This window comes from Lissotriton vulgaris, chromosome 8, assembly GCF_964263255.1.
Source record: "Lissotriton vulgaris chromosome 8, aLisVul1.2, whole genome shotgun sequence".
Classification (NCBI taxonomy): Eukaryota; Metazoa; Chordata; class Amphibia; order Caudata; family Salamandridae; genus Lissotriton; species Lissotriton vulgaris.
This window is the reverse complement of record NC_141696.1, coordinates 1,395,565,567-1,395,590,192: the sequence shown is the minus strand read 5'-3', so window position 1 is coordinate 1,395,590,192 and position 24,626 is coordinate 1,395,565,567. Positions and strand designations below refer to the sequence as shown.

The following is a 24,626-nucleotide window of genomic DNA, read 5'->3' as shown; positions in this document are numbered from 1 at the left end:
TAGTGCTACAATAAGATTAGAAAAATTTAATTTGCTCTTCCCTCAAGGAGCAACCTAAAATGTAATTTAAAAACGACCCTGATCCTCTTAGTCACTGGCCGTATCCCAGGATCTTAACAAATGTAAGGTGCTACAGAGGAGAACTATAGAAAATCACTTACAGCTCTCCAGGATATGGCAGTAACACCTGTTTGTATCATGAGGGGATAGCCCCTGCTGTCACACAACTTGGAACCCATGATAGGAAAACATGTTCTCACAAGTAACACGTTAATGGGCATCTTGATGTAGCAGCCAGATATCAACAAATTATTAATGTCATGAAAACGAAAGCATTTCTGAGAACAAGGGACTGAGGACCTGATTGGGATACTCATAACGTGCCGAATGAACAAGTTACTTACCTTCGGTAACACCCCATCTGGTAGAGAGACTATCTAGCCGCAGATTCCTTACCTTAGAATCATTCCCAGACATCAGACTGAATTCGGAATTTTTTTTTGAGCAGTAGCCCTGCGAGCTCGTAGGGCGAGTAATTTGGCTCTGCGTAGCATCATCCTCGACGGAATTGACATACGCGGTGCCTATACAGGTGCTACCCCAGAGCTCTGATGTCAGTTACTTTTCGCATCTTTCCACCCCAGAAGTGTAGGGCTACAAAGCATACTGACCACTGGTGTGGAATACTAGCGCCCTCACCCTAGAAATCATTCACAAGGAGGGGAGGACGGGTGGGTCGGTAAGGAATCTGTACCTAGATAGAGTTTCTACCAGATCAGACATTACCAAAGGTAAATAACTTGATCATCTGATAGAGACTTCAAGCCGCAGATTCCTTACCTTGGAATAGATACCCAAGCAAGACCTCCCCCTGAGGCAAGTCTGCGGACTAATTTCACACAAGGCAGTCCTGCAAGACTGACAGGATATGAGCTCGGGTTGGGAGCATGCTCACAGAATGGTGGGGATTGGATTACGAAGAGAGTTCCCTTTGTGGAACACTGTGTGGGTTCAATTTCAGGGTTCATGGGGCAGTTCCTGTCAGGGTGTTCAGGTTGACAGAAAATAAAAGTAACTGTTGGATCCTGTAGCTTCTTTTCAGTGGCGACGAGTTGTCACCTTCAGCGTGACCCTCAGGTGTGCCTTAATGTCCTCATGGTGTTGGTGTGGAGTGCGGCGTTTCAGTTTCACCATGGTGCTGGTGTGGAGTGCAGCATTCAGGGCACTGGTGGCAGCTGCTCCTGTGGTTCCGCCATCTGCCAACTTCATGCCAGAATATGAGCTTGATGCCTGTGCCATCCTTCGCACAAAATGTATTCCCAACGTTTTGAGACATTTTTGGTGAAGTAAGTGAGGGCAGTGTGGTCGATCGTCCCGATGTGCTCCAGCATCAAGCTCCAACTAGTGTAGAAACATGAGCATGTGAGAGCATCTTTTGTTAGCTGGTTGAGAAACCGCCTTGAAGCGCACTCTACCCACCGTAGAAACCCACAAGTTAATTCTGCAAAGTGGCGGCCATTTTGGCTGTTTCGAACATTACTGTAATCCCATTAGGCATAAGAAAATCTAATGGTGGCCATTTTGAGTTGGGTACCAAATCATTTGGAAAAAATTGCCATCATGCACAGTGAAAAGCCTATATCAACTTTCATGACAGGCACACCGTGTACTTTTGGGAATCTTCACTTGAAATGAAAGAATAACATATATATTGCAGAAACCTGCACAAGTTATCGGTGACATGCACACCTTTGCAAACCAGAGAAAACGAACGGTTTGGCCAGTTCCACATACAGTATTCAATACAAAAGTGGTTAAAAACGATATGTCATTTATTTCCAAGTTTTATCTTATTTTCTGTAAAGCAGCAACTCACCCACGTACAGCCATCTTATAGAAAGTATATTGGCACCTCCACCACTTCTTCAAGTTTCTGGCACTCCTCCATTAAATTGTCAACAGTGGAAGGAAACGTTTGAGGCATATTTGGAAGCAATTGATGGGGATACTTTCATGTCAAAAAAGAAAATATGCTTTTAACATACATACAATCTGGGTTCTGAATTAAGAAGCATATTGAAGAATCTACCTTTAGAAGCAGTTAAGAGTTCACCCTGGAGGTGGAGAATATGGTCATTCAGCAATTATAGTTGAGGTTTATGCATCCATCATCAAAACGTTGGATAAAATATTAAATCCCAGGAAAGATACAGTATAGGAACGTCTACGTTTTTTCAATGTTCTCAAATCCCTGGAGAGTCAATTGACTATTTTGTTGCAGCTCTTCGAAAACTTGTTGCAACATGCAACTATAGGGAATTTAGAGACAAAATCATCCGGGATCAGTTGATCGAAAGAAAAAATAATAAAGTTTAAGCTAAACTTTTATCTACTGAGGAGCCGGAATTAAAAAACGCATTAAATCTAGCTAGGAGCTTTGAATAGTCTCAAATTTGTATCAAAGAAATAAATGGATGTGCTAGGTCTAGTGTGCTAGGCCGAGTAAAGTGAAACTACTTAACTCGAAACAGAATACAAAAACAATTGAAAGGAGCACATGGTAATGCCTTGGGCAATTTTGAAGTCATTCCATCTAAAATAACGGGAGAAATAAATTAAACTTCATATTTCCGCTGTGACAGCAAGTCATATTTGGGAAATGTCACATTTTGTTTTGCTGTTAAACAAATTTGCTTCAAATGTTTGAATAAAGTGCATTTTGCACGTGTGTACAGAACCAGCTTAGGGTTAAAACCTACACCTTTGCAGGCAGTCAAAACCACTGAGGAAGGTGTTGGTAATTCTGATGAGGACAGGAATGTTGCGATGATGTTCTATTCCTCAATACATGAATGGAGTGGCGGGGTAGAAATATCATCCACGATTGGGTCACGTAAAAGGAAACCACCATCTTGTGTAATTGCTGGGAGGCTAAGCATCATCAGATATGAGGTGCAGAAACCCTGACTCCCACCCCATCACCAATTAAATCTATGCACAAGTATATGATCTACAGCTCATATGCCTTGAACACAGTGTTCCTCAGAAGGAAAAACATTGGAGGGCTCCACAGAAAGTGGAAGAAGGGTGTCCGAGATAGGCGACACTATTTGCTCAGCAGTCTACGCCAAGCAGTGTCGAGTTGGCGAAGGGGAAGTGTCACAGTGCTGATCGGCACCATCATCATCAGAGCTGGCTGATCGGAGTCACGCGCCGAACAAGGGAACCCCAAAGGGATGTGCACTGGCGCTGAGACAGTCAACTATCGAACCTGAGGGCCTAACTGAAGCTGGGGGCAAGCCCGCCGGCGTGAACACTGTCAAGGCACCTCTCACCTCCTTGGGGCCCGAAGGCGCTCCAGGGGAAGGTAAAGACCCAAAGATGGAATGCAGAGAGCAAAAATATGCTTTCATCTGAGTCAGAGCTGCCCCGGCACCAGGGTAGACAGGGAGGCGCATAGTGAACTTGTGCACGGAGTCCTCAACCAGCAAGGGGGGAAGGTGTGAAAGTTGGAATATCTGCGCAGGTTAGTTTGGGGATGCAGCAACTTCGACCGCTTGCGTAGAGCCTTACCATGGGACAATGATAGAGAGTGACGGAAAAGGCTCCTGGACCATACCTGCGAATGGACCCCGCAGTGATTGAGGAGCCTCGCCGACAGGAGCTTCATCCAACGTTCCCGTAGCACCTTCGATCGAAGTAGACGACAGGGGTCGCACTCCTGGAGTCATGGTCCCAAGCACCACATACAAATGGAGTGAGGGTTCGTGGACATTTGCCATCCACGAGACCTACAAGGTTTGAACAGAAAAGCACACTGTTTCAACGTTGAAAATTTCTAAATAGGCCAGCCCGAGGGCCTTCCGGAAGAGAGAGAAGGAGGAGCTCGACTGAGTCCCAGAGAGTGAAAGTAGCCCCTGCAAACATGCAGGACGTGTTCAAGGACCGAAGGCCAGAGCTCGCAGACACAAATAGTTGTCTACCACATGTCTCCAACCAGCTAGACTGCCAAAGGCGGGATTAGAGGAGGAGAGGACGATGGCGGCGAAGCTGAAGCTGTCTGGACAAAGGAAACACTTCGGAGGATGGGAGGAGAATCCCAGGGGCCTTATCCATCATTAGCAAAGGAGGAAGAAAGGCCATCTCTGGCGCTGAACGTCGTCCAGACGGCGCCGCATCAACGTCGATGAACGCCGAAGGAGACTCTGATGCCAGGCATCAACCCGACATCCACCGCGATGGGAGACCGCAGAGTGGGACGGCGTAGACTCGGGGACATGTCCCCTGCTGCAGCCGCATCAGACGTCATCACAGGGAGCCCCAGGGGGATGTGCACGGATGCTGTAGGTGGTCTGCGGCCCAACATGTGAATGGAAAGCCCCACCGGGCTGACTCGCCAGAGTTAGGGCACTCGATCGGTGCCAAGGGCGAACCCGCCAGCGAGCTCCCAAACTGAGTCCCTACCACCTCTTTGGGGCCCAGGGAGAGGGGTCGACCCAAAGATGGCCTGCAAAGCCTTGTAATAGGCTTCCATCAGTGTCCTAGTCACCCCAATGCCAGGAAATGGGGGATAGGCAGGGGTTGACTGTTGCGGGCTGTGTCCGGTAAAGACTGGGAGCAGTGGGCACCGACGTTACAACCACGTGAGGCCGACGGCCGCCGTGACTACTTCTTGCGCTTACCTGAGCGATGTCCTCGGGAACGACTCAGAGAACAGCTTCGGACAGGAGCTCGAGAGAGTGACCGGCGACGGTTAGACTCCAAACGCCCGACATCCAGGCGGATAACAATTTCATCCTACGTTCCCGTAAGGACTTCAGTTTCAGCTTCTGACAGGTGTCGAACTCCTCAAAGTTGCGGTGCTCACCCAAGCATTACATACAGATCGCGTGCGGATCCATCGCTGACATCTCTCGTGTACAGGTCTCACACGATTTGAAGCCCGAAGGCATCGCACACTGTTCCCAGACACGAAAGGCGTCAGTAAGGCCCAAAAACTAAAACAGGCCAGAGGAATCGCTGCTCCTGGATCCGCATCGCAGAAAAGAAGAAAACTGACGTCAGCGCGCCGGGAGGGACTTATATAGCTCCACTGACGTCATATCCGTGGATGTCAGGGCGGAGCCATGTGACGTTGCTCCTGGCACGCAGAGGTACTGCTGATAAATTTCTGGATCCAGACTGGCACCTGGGAGATATTCGAAGTTAAAGAATCTGAGGCTGGATGTCTCTATCAGATTTGGGTTGCAGAAAGAAGACCGGGAATTCAACTGACTGATTTAGGTAAAAAGTAGAAACTACCTTTGGAAGGAATTTTGGGTTAGTTTGAATCTCTTTGTTGCTGAAAGAAAGGTTCTTCCCCTGGAACCACATTGACATGTCTAAAAGAAGTGATGGTTACAAAAAAAAAGTCTACCTTCAAAATAGGAATTGGAAAGAGCAATTATGCAATGGTTCAAATGCTGTACCCATAAGTCTGGTGAACACTATGTTGAGATTCCAAACTGGTGCAGAAGGAACTCTGGGAGGAATTACTCTTCTAAGGCCTTCCATGAATGCCTTAATAACTGGCAGTTTGAACAGTGGTAAATGTCTGTTTTGCCGGTAAGCAGCTACTGTAGCTAGATGAAAGCGTATTGAAGTGTACGCTAATCCAGAAGTTTGCAAATGCAGTAGATAGACATTGTTTTGCACAGTTGCTTCAAAAGGGTCAATGTGTATACTACAGCAGTAGAAAACAAATCTTTTCCACTTCACAGCAGAACACATCCTAATGTGGGTTTACAGGATTCTCAGGCTCGCAAGGTTGAGTACCTGGAGTGGTGTGGCTCACTGGTTAGAGGCGGCAGACCCGAGAGCAGAGGACGGCCCAGGACCAGGGTTCAATTACCGACGCGGCAGGGTCGTGGACCAGGGTCAGCAGACTCAATAATTCTCATCTCGGTGCCTACTCTAACCAGGGATCACACTCGGCAACTCTGGGCATTAGCTTGCCTCATCTCCACAACGGCCCCCCACATACGCCGGGGATGCCTGGTTTCACCTTGGAGATACCCAGTAGGGACCATTTCACAGGGAAAGCCAGGACGGGTTCCCTAGCGGTCTACTGCGCAGAGATACTCCTTCGGGAGTCTATTCTAGCGCATTACAAACCCACAATTAATTAATTAATTAATTTGGATTTGGGTGCTTGAATTCTCCATGATTCTGAGTGAGAAGGAGGGGAAGTTTTTCGTCTGGCACTACCGAAAGCTTGAGTAGGGTGGTGATCCATGGTTGTCGAGCTCAAGTGGGAGCTATCAGAATGAGGGTGAGAGACATGATCATGAGCTTCCGAATCACAAATGGAAGAAGAGGGAGAGGGGGAAAAGCATAGGCAAATAAACCGGACCAGTTCATCTTCAGAGCATTGCTGTTGGATAGTAGGTGTGGTAGCCTGGGTGCGAAGTTTGGGTATTTCGTGTTATCTGCGGTTGCGAAGAGGCCTATCTGTGGAAACCCCCACCTGTGGAAATATGAGAGAAGGACTCTGGGGTGGAGTTGTCACTCATGGACTTGTTGGCGCATCCTGCTGAGGTTAGCAAAGTTGTTGTCCGTCCCTGGGATATGTTCCGCTAACAGGTGAATGTTGTGACATATTGCCCACTGGCAAATCATCTAAGATAGGCATGATAATTGTAGAATGCGTCTCCACCTGTTTTTGTAAAAAGAGCATGGCTGTTGTGTTGCCTGTCCAGATCAAGACAACTTTGCTGTTAAGGTGGAGTAGAAATGCTTTAAATGCTCGGTGAACTGCTTGAAGCTCTAGTTAAGTTGATGTGGAGAGTCTGGTAATTCGTGTCCCACAGATGTGCACTCCATCCTGTAAGAGATGCGTGCCCTGTGAGACTGATGTGGGGAGCAGCGTTGAGGAACGACCGCCTTTCTGTGTTTTTCATAACTACAGAGAGTAATGTATGCAGCTTTCGATCAACACTAGATCTTGTAATTGTCGCCGTAACAATTCCTGACCTGATCCGCCAAACATTCCTGCCACGGACGCATATGTAGTCCCGCATGTGGCACTATTACAATACAAGACGCCATCATGCCTAAAAGTCATTGAACCATTTTGACTGTTTTGTGCTGGTTGAGGTGAAATTGATGTAACAGAGTTGTGACGATGTAAATCCTGAATGCATTTGGGTAGGCTAATCCTGACTGTGTGTTGAGAATAGTCCCTAGATAATGCTGAATCTGAAGGCTGAAGATGTGATTTCTGTATGTTGATTGTAAACCCGAATAATTAAAAAATTATATAGTGGTCTGAATGTGTTGTATGCACAACTGAAGAGTACTGGCTTTGAGGAGCCAATCGCCCAGATACGGGAAGACATGAGCACTGTCTGTGTAGATGTGCTGCAACCACCGCTAGACATTTGGTGGACACCTGGGGTGCAGCAGTGACTCTGAATGGAAGCACTTTGAATTGATCATTTGTTCCAGCTATGACTAACCTAAAGTATTTTCGGTGAGCTGGGTGTATTGGGATGTGAAAGTAGGCGTCCTTTAAGTTTAGTGAAGACATAAAGTTGCCTTGTTGTGATAGAGGAATTACATCTTGGTGAGTCAAAGTGGAAGAGCTCTGAGAGAATTTGGCCCTAAATCTTATCTTATCTTAAGTGCAATTTGTAGAGCGCACTGACACCTAGGCTTCATGGCGCTATAAGAGAGAGAGTGAGGGGGAAGCGAGGGTGACGGTGTTCTAACCAAGGGGTGGGAAGAGATAGGTTTTGAGTGTTTTTCTGAAGCTCAGTGGGGAAGGGCTGGATTTGATGGACAGAGGGAGAATATTTCAGAATGCGGGAGCTAGGTGGGAAAAGCGACGACCGCCGAATTTCTTGGTTTTAACTTTGGGGGTGACTAGCAGGTGAAGGTGGGCTGAACGGAGGTTGCCCGTTGGTCGATGAGGAGTGATGAGGGATTTGAGAAATGCGGGGCCTTGTCCAGTGGAGGGCCTTGAATGTAAGGCAGGCCACCTTGAAGGCTGCCCTTTGGCCAATTGGTAGCCAATGCAGGCTATGAAGTAGGGGTTTTGCCGATTGCCATCTGGCAGTTTTATGAATGAGGCGGGCCGCTTGGTTCTGGACAACCTGAAGGCGGTGCAGCAAAAATTGTGGGAGACCGTGATAAAGGGTGTTGGAAAAGTCCAGACGGGAGAGTACTAGCGAGATGATGGCCTGAGTGAGAGCGGTGGGTGGAAGTAAGTGGCGAACTTTACAGATCTTCCGGAGCTGGTACATACAGGATGAGATGACCGCACCCACTTGAGCTTTGAGAGACAGTTCGGTGTCGATAATCACACCCAGGCTCTTCACTGATTTGACCGGGACTGGGGGGGGCCTAGCTCAGAGGGCCAGAACTGCGGACCCCAGTGAGCGTGGCTGAGTCCGGGGAGGAGGAGCTCGGTTTTCCCGGGGTTTAGTTTTAGTTGATTCAGATTCATCCAGTGTTGGATATGAATCATGACAGTGTGGAACGTATTAATGGCATGAGGTGAGTTGAGAGGTAGGACGATCTGTAAATCGTCGGCATAATTGTTGACAGTGATGTCCCATTTCTGGAGTGAGTTGATCAAGGGCCGGGGGTATAGGTTAAACAGCAGTGGTGAAAGGGAGGACATTTGAGGGACTCCACAGGCCGTGGGGGTTTTAGTTGCAGTATAGGGGCCTAGGCGGACGGCCTGTGTTCTTCCGGTCAGGAAGGGCTCTACCCACTTAAGGGCAGTGCCCTGGATGCCTGCCTGTCCGACACGGTGGAGAAGGATGTTGTGGTCCACCGTGTCGAACGCGGCCGACAGATCCAGGAGTACAAGGGCTTGGGGAATCCCTGCGTCCGCATTACTTCTGAGCGTGTCCAGGACTGCCAAAATGACGGCCTCAGTAGAGTGGGCAGGTCTGAAGCCAGCTTGGTTGGGCTCGAGGTAACAAGAAGATTCAATAACATTAGACAGGCAGCGGGTGACATGGGCCTCCATTAATTTAGAAAAGTAGGGAAGAAGGGAGATGGGACGATAATTGGATGGTTCTGCGGGGGTCGGCGCCAGGTTTTTTGGGGAAGGGCACTAGGATGGCCTCCTTGAGAGAGCTAGGGACGATGCCACTGCTGAGTGAGCCATTCAGCAGGGTAAGGATACAATCAGGTAGATTGAGGCAAATATTCTGTAGGACAGATGGTGGCCAGCAGTCATTAGGAGAGCCAGATTTGACATGGGTAGTGAGTTCCTCTAGTGAAGTAGGGTTCAGAGCCGGGAAAGTGGTAAGAATCAGGGGGTTGTTAGAAGAGGTGTCCAGAGAATGTGGCTGAGGTGAGGGGGGGGATAGAGTTTTTAATTTTTATAATTTTTTCCACAAAGAAGAGGTTGAGAGTATCCCAAGTTTCTTGAGTGGGGGTCTGGGCTGGGAGGGTTCTGTCGTCTGTGGTGAGTTCATTCATGACTTTGAACACCTCCTTTGATTTATTAGCCGCAGACGAGATCCTGTTGGAGAAGTGTTCCGATTTTGCTAGGGTAATGGCGGTTTTGTATTCTTTGCGTGCTGCCATGTAAGACAACCTGGCTGAGTTAGAATAGTTGCGTCTCCAGATTCGTTCTAGCTGGTGCGTTTTCAATTTGTGCTGCTTGAGGTCGTCAAAAAACCACCTATGGGAGTTATGATGCCTAGTGCGGGGGAATTTGGTCAGAGGGGCAAACTGGTCGCTGGCTGACCTAAACCAGGAACTGATGTCATTTTCTGTAACGTCGAGGTTGTCAGTGGGGTTAAAGGCTGGACGGGTGTCGGCCAGGGTAGTAAGGAAGCCCTGGGAATCATATGTGCTCCATTTCCGAGAGGAGCCACCAGCCATCAGAGGAGCAGGAATCCGGCCAGCGACAGTGATGGAAGTTTCAACTAAATGTTGATCTGACCAGGCGCACGGGGATATTGCTGGCAGGGACAGAGCCAGATTGCAAGTCCAGATCTGGTCCAGTATATGACCTTTGATGTGAGTGGGTCTGGTGACCTGTTGAGTGAGGTTTAAGCTGCTAAGAGATTCAAAAAGCTCAGTGGCATGAGGGCCGGCGTTGGTATAATTGAACCAGTAGTTCAGGTCGCCGAAGAAGGCGAAACTAGAGTGTTGTATAAGTAGATTAGACAGCTGTTCGCTCATGTTGGTAGAGAAGGATGGCATAGAATGTGGTGGCCGGTATAGGAGGAGGAAGGTGAAGGCACCGGCGTCAGTTTCCAAGCTAATGAGCAGATTCTCCACCTCTGGGAGGGGGAGGGAATAGGAGAGAGTAGGGTTGAGGCGCTTAGATATGATGGCTGCTACTCCACCCCCGGGCCGGTCACCAGGGCGATCAGCGTGAAGGATGTAGTAGTCAGGGGGGAGGGCAACCAGAATATCAGGGAGGGATTCTGATGTTAGCCAAGTTTCCGTTAACAGGAGTATATCAGGGTTGTTATTAGTCAACAGGATGTAAATGTCCTCGCGGTGTTTTACTAAAGAGCGGGTGTTCAGATATGACACCCTGATGGAAGTGGTGTTCCTGGTCGGTTTAACTATAGGAGTGCATCCACATGGGGAGGGTAAAGCAGTAGAGAGAAGGCCAGCTGTGTCTATACGGCTATGAGAAGAAGGTGACACCGGGGGGGGAGGGGGGGGCAAGGTCCTGTAAGTTTTTGAGAGCTTGTGCTGAGTATGAGATGGGTCGGTCAGCATGGTTTGCCCTAAGGGCCGGCCTGGCGCTGACGGGCGCAGACAGGCTTTCCTTTGGCGCGCCTTCGGTAAGGTGTAATGATATGTGCCCGTACCGGATCTTTAAAGATTTCATCTCCGTGATGGAGAACCCACTGTAGCGTGGGCAGATATTGACATGCCCTAGTAGTAGAGAAGTGTTTCAAAGAGGAAGTCCTCCTCTATGGGGTCTTTGTGCAAGGGTACTTGGTGATACAAAGCTGCCATAGCTATAAGTTCATGGAAGGATGTTGCATCATCAGTTGGTGAGGGTATAGCAGGGTAAAGGTCTGTAGCGTAATGTCTCCTGTGTCCCTAACAGAGTGATGTGATGAAGGAGTTGGTAGTGGTGAGGTAGGTGGAGGAGAGGATGGAGGTGAAAGAGAAGCAGGCAAAGCTGGTTGTGAAGGACTGGTTGCAATGTCCCTTTTCTGTTTCTTAGGAGGTATAGGTAGATCAATGGCCTCCTCTAAAGAAAGCTATAATTTTGATGAAACAGGCATTGATTTTACTGCCTTTGCCAAACTTCGCTCGCTAGCCGCAACGAGAGAGTGACAACTCACTGTGTGTCTCCCCCAGCCTTGGGACGCCTCAAGAACTTTTTGGCCGCACTTTTGGTTCCTTTGGACGGGCGCGGGACTGCGAGGACCAGCACCCTCAGCGGCTTGCCACTCGCCGCAGCTGGAGCCCCTTCCCGTCCCCGCCTCTTTCTATTTAGCTCCACCCACATCTGCGCCCCGCGGGACGCGCGCAACACGGGCGAAGCCCGGGCCAAGGGCGGGCCCGTTTTAGCCCGTCAAGCTCGGTTGAGACCGGACCGGGCCATCCCCTTTGGGTTTTTTGTTTGCACTTCTAATCAGCAATCCGACCTCGTTCAAGGATAATGGCGGCCAGAGAAACGAGGAGTAAAACCAAGCTGGGCGGAGGACACTCAACAGGTACTTTGGACAACTACTTTGTTAGAGCAGGCTCCCTTCTAATTGATGAAATTACCTTAATAGAGAGGCGCATCTCAAAGGAAATCGTATGGGTAAAAAGGTCCTCCATGGGCAATATAGCGCACGCCTGAACTCCCGAGAAAGGACTGGACCCCACGGAGTTCGAAACATTGGACACTGGGGAGATGGGTTTGCCTAAAGTGTCCACTGTAACTCTACAACAAGGGGATACTGAAACCTTAGGTACTGAAGCAGCACGACAATTGCTTTCACCCCCCGTCCAAGCACAACTCAACTCCCCAACCACAACTATTAATACCTTAAACAATGAGACCCCTAGTGGCCGAGATAGTCGTCAAAAGAGGGGAAAAAGGGAAGGAGGATTAGCCAAAGGGAAAAGAGGGGCCCAAAACCCTGGGGGGCCTAAGGCAAAAATTGCAAAGCACGACATCCCGGTTGAGGCTAACATCCCGGAAAACAGTAAAACTGTACCCACACCTATTGATGACTCTGTTTTAGGTCGAGCTTTAAGATTCCGCAGGAATCTAATTGCGAGTCTAATGCCGCTGACCCACTGCTTTCACAAGCGGCGGATTCGGCGGATTTTGGCCAGTGCACGAGAGTCACGTGACTCCTTGTGGACGAGCATGCCCTGAGCCTTCCCACTGCCAGCAGCATTTCTCCACGGCCGCCAGGCCACATCAAAGGTTTCCCCAGCACAGCCCCGCCCATCAATCACCCTCCCACAACAGCAGCTCTTCCCGCTCCGCCCCCTGCTCTCTGCCCCCTGCTGCATCAAAGGCTCATACAAGACCCTTTGAAGACCCAAACTAATTCTAGTTTCTCTTGCTTTGTGCTTTGCACCGTCTGCAGCAACTCTCTGTAATGCCCCCTCCCTCTGCTCCCTGTGTGATCGGGCACGTCACCCTTACTTTACTGCTTGTTTAGGACTTGTGCCCTGATTGTATTTACATTCTTCTGTGCGCAGTCTGTATTGGACCACAGGAGCCATGGTTCCATACCAAGAAGAGAAAGACAGAGCTCGTCCGCAGTTTATATCTGTATGTAAATAAGAGTACAATAACTTGTTGTTTCCATTTCTGCGTGACATTTTTATGGGCTTGACATCTAAGGATGGACCTTACACGCTTTTAGTGGCCACAGTATATGTCTTCACTGCTTCTTCGCGTCTTTACTCGGACTGAGACCCCAGCAATAAATGACATTCACTACGGGAACATTAAAATAATCACTGATTCAAACATAACTTAGAAAGTATCATGATGTTGTAAACTGGCTCCACCACACCTTATGCAAAGAGACAAGCAGCGATAGGCAGGATGGGGGCACAAAGAAAAACGATCGATATTTGAGTTAAAAAAAATCTGATGTGGGTTGCAAATATCTAGTTCGATCCCAGACACGGCTAACGGGCACCACTGAAAGATCGACATATTATATGGTGTTCAACTGTGTACCTGCGTTTTGAAGCACCAGCTGTTTATAGCACGGAGAAAAGGCAAAATTGTGAAAGGAAGCAGTCTTTATAAGACAAATGAAATGTTTTTTGGATTTTTTTGCAGTTTCTATAAAGCGCAAACTCGACCCGAAGGTATTGGAGAGCTTCACATGAGCACCAGTTAAATTACACAAGGACACATTTAATTGTGGTAAGCACCAGGAGATTAAGTGATTTGCCCAGAATCACATGCTATTAAGCAGACGCCGAGACTCCGATCTGGTTTCCGGGCTCCATAGTCGGCCGCTCTGGCCGTTAGACCACATCCTCTATTAAAATAACATCTGCTGGGCTGGGACTATAGAGGAAATATCCTTGTATTGTGCTTAAAGACGGTTCGCCCCAGTGTATCGCCAGAGTGATTACCAGGGGTGTTCCATCCAGTTATTTGATCTATTTTTCTCTCATACTTTGGCCCTGCGAGCCATTGTCTCGAACGGTATCCCCATTTTCCAAACAGGTAAGCGTTATGATCAGTCTATCTTCATTTCTTTTTTTAGCGTATTATTGTTCGTAGAATCAAATATTAGGCATGTGGCCACTAGGGAGATCCCATGATTTGCGTTTTCACGACAGCTCTAAATGTTTCTTCTACATTTAGTATTCTTGAGGAGTGTTAGAGCCTTTTGGCCGTAAGGCATTAGCTTTGTTAAACATTCTAGCTTATTTCATTTCTCATTCTATTTCTGCATGTCAGGCATTTTGTATTGGCGTGTGTCTCTGTGTGCGTATGGCTATGCCTTTTCATTTATGTCTGAGTGTGTGTTTGTGTATATGTCTGAATATCTTCTTTGTGTGTGGGCATCTTCTAAATTGTTGCTCTAGATGGCTTATGTGTGTATATTTGTGTGCCTGTATGCCTCTCATTAGGTACATTTGTGTGTGTATGTGAAACTGTTTGCATGTCTAAGTTTTTGTCTTTGTGTGTGCATCTGTGTGTGTCTATATCTGCATATGTTTGCGTCTGCCTGTTGTCGCATGTATAAAGACTTGACGTTATTATGGAATACCGGCATCTATAACCTTACAAACTTATTTCGTCTTGCATGGCCTTGATCATGGCTCACTTCACATATGTTTATGTGACTGTGCATGTTTGATGCATTTAGGCCGGTTTATCTGCATGTGCCGGGTACCAGTGGCTGGGAACAGCATAGGGGCGTGGTTAAGAGGATTCACAAACAGCTGGCAGGCACATCCACCAACGCTGTACATCTGTTGTAACTGACCATTTACACATAATCTGAGACTGTGCAGTTGGTCCTGAACATTAATGCGATAAGATGCGAGTCTTAGCAGGTTAACTTTTTTCTAGGGAGAATGCTAATGCAGGCAAATCCAAGGCACGCTTTAAATTAACCAGCATTTGCAATGCAATAGTTCTCGCATTTTCAAAAGTTTAAGCTATTAGCTTTGCAAATTAAAATGCCTTTTATTTATGTTTTGGCTTTTAAAACATAAATAAAAAGCATTGTCATTTACATTGTCAATAGTTCAAACTCACTCTATCTATCGCCATCCCTCTATCTATCGCCCTCACTCTATCTATCTATCGCCCTCACTCTATCTATCTATCGCCCTCATTCTATCTATCTATCGCCCTCACTCTATCTATTGCCCTCACTCTATCTATTGCCCTCACTCTATCACCCTCACTCTATCGTGCTCACTCTATCGTGCTCACTCTATCGTGCTCACTCTATCGTGCTCACTCTATCTATCGCCCTCACTCTATCTATCTATCTATCTATCCATCTAGCCATATAGATATATATCTATCGTCCTCACTCTATCTACCGCCCTCACTCTATCTACCGCCCTCACTCTATCTACCGCCCTCACTCTATCTATCGCCCTCACTCTATCTATCGCCCTCACTCTATCTATCGCCCTCACTCTATCTATCGCCCTCACTCTATCGCCCTCACTCTATCTATCGCCCTCACTCTATCTATCGCCCTCACTCTATCTATCGCCCTCACTCTATCTATCGCCCTCACTCTATCTATCGCCCTCACTCTATCTATCGCCCTCACTCTATCGCCCTCACTCTATCTATCGCCCTCACTCTATCCATCGCCCTCACTCTATCTATCAATCACACTCACTCTATCTATCGCATCACCACAGCATCACTCAGCACCACCACAGCATCACTGAGGGGCACCACAACATCACTATGCGCTACCACAGCATCACTGAACACCACAGCATCGCTCGTCGCCACCACAACATCACTCAGCACCACCACAGCATCAATTTGTGCAACCGTTCAACAACAACTGGTTCAAATATGTTCTCTCAATGTTTCAAGCTTTATTACAAATGTCACAAAAAGATGTTATTATTTCACTTCTGTTCTTGGATTTTCCTCAGAATAAAATACACTGACATAATCTTCACAAAAGTTAATTACAAAAGTTTAAGCTATTGCCATTTTAAATTAAAATAACTTTTATTCAAGTATTAATTATTAAAAAATAAAATTAAAGCCATTGTTATTTGTAATATCAATACATCTAAGTCACGTAAATACAACACATATTGCATTACAAATGCTATAGGTGTCACATTTGCGAAAGTTAAAACTATTGGCATTGTAAATGACAAAGCTATTAATTTAGCTATTTTCAAAACCAACACATTAATACAAAATTTGTCATTTACAATACCAATAGCTCAAGCTTTCCTAATGCGAGACCTATTGCATTGCAAATGCTTGTTTAATATCTCCAGTTACTTTGCCTGTGCCAGTCACAGAACAGGCGAACTCCAGTCCCACATCAACGGAAGGAGGTGCTATGACCATTGCCAATATTGGCGCCCTCCTGAGGTCACTGCTTAGCCCCCTAGAATCCCGATTAGCCAGAATTGAAGCCAGATTGCCAAATATAGAAAAAAACATCGGCGCTGATGGCTTCAGAGCAGATAATAAGGGCAATAGGGGTGGGGTTCTGTGAGAAGTTGGCCTGATATATAGTGCTCACTATTCTAGTGATCACTGTGTATCATTCCAAACGACCCTTATTGATGATTGGTTGTAAGTCAACCTTATAGACCAGCTATCCTAGTAGCATGGACAAGAGCAGTCTTTAGGCTAAACTCTAGAGGGTGTGTTAAGCCAGCTGTTATACCATCACTTATACCCCTTGAACACCAAGTGAAAGGAAACCACACAAGTTGTTATGAAAATAAAAGGATATGTATTTATAACAAGTCTACCCTGATCTCTTTATGAGTCAGGGAGCTAAGCACACAACAAAACTCTTAAGAAAATACTTTAAGTTGCACAATTTACACAAATGCCCGAGGGGCACGAAAAACCATATACACTAAAAGTGGAATGCGAAATACTAGCAGGTAAGTAACAAGATCCAGAGGCTTCAGGATCGCTAGGACTACACTACTGAACCTTCAGGTTAGGAGCAGGAGGCCTAGGGAGATCGGGTGCAGAGTGTGCACTCTCACGCGGGATGCGGGACAAAGTCTATGGAGGCTAGTATTCACAAAGTTACTGTTATCGGACGAATCCGACTAGATAGACTGAAAACGACAAAGGATCTGGACACTTAGATAGTGAACCTACGTTGGAGCACCGAAATGCTCAGGTTACCTAGCCCAGGGGCTGCGGCTGCATAGGGTTCAAAAGACGTCGGGAATCCTTGTTACAGTCTATGGAGCCTGAAAGAAGAAGTTGCTGGCAGGCGACCAGTGAAGATATTCGGAGGGATCCAAGCCTGGATCGGTGATGGAGACGACCTGAAAGCAGAGGGGACTCAGTTCTTAATCAGTAGCCAGTGATTAGGTGGGCACCAGGATGGCACCGGATGAAGTCTCCTCGACCAGGTGAGTAGGCGACGCTGGACTCTGCTGTCCCTCGGAACAGGAGGCGTTGTCGGCGACCAGGCTGGAGGTGCGAGCTGTCCCACGAAGGTGTCTGCTGTCGGCGATGCTGGACCCAGGATTGGGGCAACAAACCTTGGCAAAGTCAAGCCCACGCGGTGGAGTCAAGATGGCGTCTGGAGTGGACCAGGAGGGTCCGGGGTGCTCCTCTCTTGGAAGGGAGCAAGGGCCAGTCTGGAGCAATCAGACCAGCGGTGTAATCGTCGTGGTTCGTCGTCAGGAGGGCCACTAGCCAGCAGGCAAGTGACAGGACAACGCGGTGAGCAGCAAAGAGCAGAAGGGCCCCACGCAGATCTCGTGGATGCTGGGGGGCTGGACTTCGGTGCTGGAGCTGCTCAGGGTTAGGGCTTCTCAAACCCCAAAGCACTCACTCGAGGATCCCTCGGCGGTCGTGCTGGTTAAGCGTCGTGCAGTTTTGAAGATGGCCGGTCACTTCAGGTCTCGTCACACCCACGAATCTCAGCTGGGCTGATGATGCAGGTAGAGGTCAGAGATGCCAGGGAATCCGGGTCTCGTCGAGCTGGGTAGTCTTGATCCGGAGGATGGACTTACAGCAAACCGCGATGCTTAGATGGTGCCTGCGGGTGCAGGGTGGCTACTCCTTAGCCACAAGGGAGAGTCTTCAGAAATAGTCAAGAGTCCTTTCGTGGAAAGTAGTCAGGATTCAGAATTATCTAATTTGGGAAGGGGGCCTGCTCCTACCTTTATTCTAAAAAAAAGGGGCTGGCACGCGACTAGGTCCTGCCCATGGGTGGGACCAGGAGGGGGGTGGTTACAACCCTCAGCCTTGTCCGGACTTTCCCCAGCTCAGAGGCTGGTGTGCCCCTGGAACTGGTTTAAGCCGGCATATGCACAGTGAGCACCGGGGTGCCACTTGCAGTCACCTTCCTCTCAGCCCTGCCTACCTGGGATACACAAAACCCTGTCTGGGATGATGCTAGCACCGCCCCTGACAGGAAACCCTTTGTCCAAGCTCTCCTCGCTGGAAGGACTCCCAGCAGCAGGAGGTCAGACTTGTGTCTGTGGTGGCAGCATCCATTTTGTGATGCTGAGGCTCGAGTTAGCTTTAACCGGGGTTCACAGTTACATACATGTCGTGTCCCTCTAGAAGGGTGGGATGCTAACCCCGTCCCCTGAATTGGCGAGGGGTTAGTATTCCAATTCGTATGACACCTTACTCGACATGTTTTGATAAAGCGATACCAAAGATAGCAAATAACCGCGAGGATTATAATGCACTTAAGAGTATATGGTACGCGTTATCATGGAACAGCTATTAGGACTTGGTTCCGCAAGCTGCAGACGGGCTCGGCTCATGCCAGAGCACCATCTCACATAATTCCAAGCACTCTGCCTTCAGGATTGATAAGGCCTGCCATAGGAGTGACTGATAGGAATACATGTGTCCATTTTAGGGTTAGATATATAAATACTATATCTAAAGCAAAGGGTGATTACACCACCTTGCCCCAGCTGTCGTGCAGCCAGTTGTGTCAGATTTGGATGGCCAGTCAGGGGTGGCACAATACATGCTGCAGCCCCTGGTAGGCCCTGGGTACACCTATGCCCTGGGTACCTAAGGTACACTGTACAGGGACTGATAAGGTGACTCAGTATCCAATTAGATATGTACCTAAGGTACATGGTATCCATTTTACAGAGAGAGCAGTAGGCCTGGGGCCCTGAATAGCTGGGTCCCAGGTCAACTAAGTCGAAAAACCAGCAAACCACCAGGTAAAAAGTTGGGGGCAACCATAGTCAGATATCCACCTTCCTACAGGTTCCACCTAAGAGCAAGAGGGGTGTAACAACATCGACCATTAAGAACGCCGGAGTAGTTCTAAACATTCCATCGCAGCAGGCGTCTATCTCCCACCCTGTAATCCTCCAATCCAATCAAGGTGCAATTTCAATTGATCATTCCAAGCCTAGTGCTAATTGTAACCAGGGGGTGGGTGACAAGACAAACAAGATCCTGTCCATGGATTTATCCCCTGAGGCAAGTCCCTTTGTAGTCATCTTAACGGGTGTACCAGAGTTAAATCCCACTGCCAAAGAATCCGCTGCCTCACTCAAAAATAAGGTGGTTAATTGGCTCACGTTAAATAGACACCTACCCCCCACGAATAGCGAGTGAGGTACTGGTGGTAAGAAGAGTTCCCTGAGTGGGTAAAACAAGGAAATCTATTAGCGGCGACTGTGTCCTGATTAACTTTAGGGACCCACATATGTGGGTGGCCGCATCGCGACAGAGGGACATCTATCCAGTCTCTACCCTTATCCTTCTTCTATCCACCCTGGTGTAATGGGCGGGAAGAGGAGGGTTGGGAAAGAGTGGCAGCGAGAGGGGGAGGGTGGGGAAGTAGGGAGAGATGGGATTTTCCCCGGCCTACAGTCCAGCAGCATGCCTATCTAACAACATATAATCGGTTTAGCTGTCTAGACATGAATGATTGACATTACCCACTGAGGAGGGGGGCGGATCATTCACACCCCAGGGACGAGCAGGTGGAAAAACTCATCCTCCCCGGTCGAAGTACCGCTGGCATCCCAGGGGCCAAGTCCCCTAGAGAACAACAGCCTGATGAAGAATGTCAGCGGCCCATCGCCGGGTTATCACCTAGAAACACGCAACACATAGGCAAACAAGGGGATCTAAATCAAAATGTAATATTGCCGGAAACCGCAATAGGCCAAGGGGGAACGTCAAGTATTACCCTTAATCCCAGACCAGGTTCACTGAAGATACTGTCCTGGAACTTGGCTGGTCTATGTAACAAGCTTGACTGCCCAGATTGGGGCACATTCATAGACACCAAAGACGTTTGTATGTTCCAAGAAACCTGGGCGAGAGAGGAGCACACTCGCCCAGGCTTTGCCGCATTTTCTATTCCTGCCTTATGGGGGGGTAAGGGTCGTCCCTTAGGTGGCCTTGCTATCTGGGTGGCAACCCATTTGGGTTGCACAGCTAAGTCCCATCTTACAGCATCGGAGGACGTTCAATGTGCGCTCATGGAGTGGCCCAACTCCGCTAAGCTGGCATTGGTAAATGTTTACTCCAGGCCGGTGAATATAACCCGGGAATCGAATACCATTGAGGAACTTTCCATTTTCCTCAATGACATTCCAAATGGTACACCCTTTGTGGTTGGGGGGATTTGAACTGCCACTACGAGCCACTAATAGGTCTCCTAGATGGAACAACAATGGATGAGGATGCGCTGTGGTTAGTACCACCCACGATGGCCCCTCCCCCTAGAGCCTGGACCCCTTTAGCAGTCCAGATAACTGCTCTAACTCTTAAACATGCAATTAGGGCTTGTAATGGGCGTACGAAATCAGACATTCCCCCCCAAATGTACATTTAATAAAGTGGGGCGGGAGTCAAGATTGGACTATATATCCAAATTTTGGTCCAAAATTAAGGACTTCAGGGTGACTACCAGGGACGATAGCGACCATAATGCGCTAGAATTAGAATTCTCTCTGCCTGGCGTAGATAATGAGAACAGGGCTGGTGCAGATGAGCCTGCCCCAGGGCTGACCTTAGGGAACAATTATTATTATATTATTATATTTGGGTTTGTAAAGCGCACAGATACCCAGGGGTTTCCCGGCGCTGAGACACAATAGACTTAGAGTGAGGTGGGACAAACTTGCCGCCAACCCGGAAAAGGTTTCAAAGTTGTACAGTTGTGCTATTCCCACACTTGAAAAGGTTAGTGCACTAGTGACGCAACCTCATGCCCATGACACATAAAAAACTCTGGTCCGCTCATGAGGACTTTATTAAGATTATGGCAGAGGTTCTTTTCTCCCCAGGGAAAACTGGGGGCACCAGGAGTCATCGTCCCTCGTGGTATAACGCTGCCTGCCGAAAAGCCAAATCAGATTTATTACTTTCCCTTAAGCAAAGCAATAATAAATCTGTAATACAGGCAAGGAGGAAGGATTACAAGCAGCTGACCCGCCATGCTAGGGCGGAATGGGAGCAGGAGAAATGGGAGAATCTTACCATCACACTGGCAATTAATGATTCCCGTAAATTCTGGCTAATTGTAAATACGGGGTCTGATGAGCCGCTTTCGACCGTTGAACCTAACATCTCAGCGAAGGCCTGGGAGGAACATTTCCAAGTTCTTTATACGGGGGCCTATTTGGACCCAGAGGGGGCCTCGGTTGGCTTAATGTCAACTAAGGGCCTACAGCTAGAGGGGGACCTTTTTACTGAGGAGGAGGTGCGGGTTGCCATATCCAGGCTTGCATCTGGTAAAGCTCCGGACCTGGATGGGCTCCCGGGCGATCTTTTGAAACAGGAGCCAGGTGTATGGTCTCCGTATTTGTTGGTGATCTTTAATGCCGTCCTGAGGGGCATGGAGGTGCCCTGTACCTGGCTGGGTGCAGAGATTGTCCCCATATTCAAGAAGGGTTCACCTCTGCTCCCAGCCAATTACAGGCCCATCAGCCTCATCGACGTGTCACAAAAGCTATTCGGGAGACTGATACTAGATCGCCTCCAGGATTGGATTGAAGAGTTTTCTATCCTGAGCCCTTACCAGGCAGGATTTAGAAAGAAAACTTCAACAAAGGACCAGATTTTCCGTCTTAACTTGTTATTTTGGAAAACTGTAACAATCAAGGGCGGCAGCCTATACACGGTCTTTGTGGACCTGCGTGCCGCCTTCGATTTGGTGCCAAGAACCAAACTGTGGGCCCGTGTTAGCAGAGTTGGGTTTTCCATCTGACCTTCTGAACATATTGATGAGGCTTCATCAAGATAACTTTGCACAGGTCAGGTGTGGCAAGAACGGATTGCTTTCAGCGAGATTCCCCGTTGACAGGGGGGTGAGACAGGAGTGTGTCCTTGCGCCCACCCTGTTTTGCCTCTTTGTCAACGGGGTAATCGCCCACCTGACTGGGATCACAGATGTAGACGCCCCAAGGCTCGACGGCAGCAGGGTGCCCGCAATTATGTTTGCGGATGACACCCTGCTGCTGTCAAAATCCCAGATGGGGATACAACTTGTCTTGAATGGTTTTGTGGCATTTTGTTGCGAAAGAGGGCTGGAGATAAACGCCCTCAAGACTAAATTCATGATTTTCAGCCCCCCCGGCCACAACTCGCCCCAACCCAACTATAGGCACAACGAGGCTCGAGAGGGTGCACACATTCGAGTACCTGGGGGTGACCATTAACGAAAATATGACCTGGGATGCGCATCGAACAAAAGCTAATCTTAAATTGGTGCAGTTAACGGGTGGCATTTCCAGGATAATAAATAGATCGACCCTTAAACCGCTCGGTCCACTGCTCGAAATTTATAAAATGCAGGCGAGGGGGGCAGTCACATATGGCGGGGAACTGTGGGGGCACACATCTAGCCAGGACTTGATCACCACAGAAAACAAGTTTATCAGACAGTTGACAGCCCTACCTTCAAGCACTCCTCTCCTCCCTCTCAGATTTGATCTGGGCCTAAGATCTATTGATGAGGAACTGGGCCTAAAACCACTAACATTCTGGCGACGACTCTGGAGTACTCCGGAGCTCTTAATTTATAGGAAGGAATTGAAAGAGATCTTGAGCTTACCAAATCTGGCGAATATTCCCTGGCTAAAATACATAAAAAATGAATGTGAAAGTCTGGGAAGGCTAGAAATATGGCTAAACCCTGAAAACCTTTGTAGCAAAATCTCACGCAAATGCTTAACAAAGGAATATTACGATTCAAAATTAAATACCTTATTAGCGAATTCGCGGCTGGGGATTTTAACTAATACTTTTATTCAATTCAAAGATTCCTATCACTTGGAGCAGGCTCTTGATGGAATTTGCCCTGTACTGACCAGGAAGTTATTTTTGCAGTGGAGGTATGGTACTCCCCCGATTAGAGCATTCACTAGTACCTGGTGTCACTCTCCCTCCACTAAGCAATGTCCCGCGTGTCCATATCAGTTGGAGAACGAATTACATGTTTTATTCTTTTGCCCCGCCTATCAAAAAACCAAAAAGTATTGGCTTGTTCCCCTTCTTAAAAACCTAAGCTTTATGCATTGTATCCCAGCTTATAGAACACTCAAGACGGATTTATCCCCCCCCCCTGTACTTGCGGTAGCTAAATTCTTAACAGCGATTAGGCATAAGCGTACTCGCCATATCCAGAACTCTGATACGTATATGGTATAGGCACTTTAAAAATCATAGTACAGACCAGCACAAATCAGAATTGGTTTTATTCATTATGATAAATGTGATTTTTAAACATAATTAGAACTCTGATTCGTATCTTGCATAAGCACTTTGAACTTGTACCACAGAGCGGCACCAATCTGAGGGATTGTAATTGTCTCATTTAATATGATAATTGTAGTGATTTTTAGACCCTTTGTTTTATGAATATGTATTATTCTTGTCTGTTTTAACCCTTGGTGTATATCTTTTATGGTCCATGTGATCTAAATAAAGATAGAAAATGAATGAATGAAAATGATTCAAGATATTGTCAAGGTGCCATATACCATTGTTACGATGAATTTTGGGAAAGGTTACTAGTTTATTCCAGATCGGGCTTTTTAGAGTCTCTTCAGGTGCCAATCTCAGCCTCTGACAAGAATTCATAAAACAGAGATTGGCTAATGAGCCAAACTAGAGTCTTAGCCAACTAGCGGGTGTGCTTTTCAGCAATGCAAATAAGGCCCTATTGCTCCAGAGCATAACCTCCTAAGGCTATTATGAAGCAACAGAGCACAAACAGTGGATACGTATTAGCAAGCTGAGACCACATTTGCTCTAAATATATCCAGAATGCATGTACCTTTCGGGCACATGAGTTGGCTAGAAATGTACCTCAGTTGATTTTGCAGAAAGTTACAGCGGGCAGATAAGACTATGCTGATGGTCAAACTTTCATTTTTCATCAACCCAAACCCCTGGTATAGTTAGGCCTCTGTTACTATAATTATGGTTATGATTTATGAGTATTTGGTCTTGTTGTACCGCAATGCACAGTTTGTTTCCCCCGTCAAATGTAATGGTAGTTTATTCTCACAGTAACTGTTAAGACCATTCCAGGGGTTTTGTGGGCCTATTCCCGTTTGATCAAGCAATATTGTATCATCATAATACTGTAATAGGGCCACAAGATGATCAATTAATTTTGGTGGATAAATCTTTAAGCTGGCAAGAGATGGTAATAGGTTAGCCATGTTGAGGTTGGAAAGTGCTGGGGCCAGGACATATGCAAAAAGAACAACTGATGGGCCGAACGCTTAAACAATGTCAAACATTCACCCCAAGTATAGAGATCTGGGCCTAAATCTTTTTTTTATGTTTTAACACCATTTGTAAGAAAGGGTCTCTGTATATACTGGACCAAAGTACGGTACAGTGTGCACAGAGTCCACAGTCCCCAGAGGTTTTGCAGAGGCTAAAGTTAGATATAACCTTACTCTCTAAAGTGGTAGCTCGGTCAAGCAGTAAGGTAGTATCAGAGGACAGTGTAAAGCATTTGTTG

General features: G+C 47.4%; 1 protein-coding gene across 1 annotated transcript in view; it reads right to left on the bottom strand.

The window, feature by feature from the left end:
* LOC147698809 (E3 ubiquitin-protein ligase TTC3-like) overlaps nt 1-24,626 on the bottom strand; it is a 1,497,644-nt gene that overhangs the window by 1,112,091 nt on the left and 360,927 nt on the right. The gene's annotated exons all lie outside the window — the stretch shown is intronic.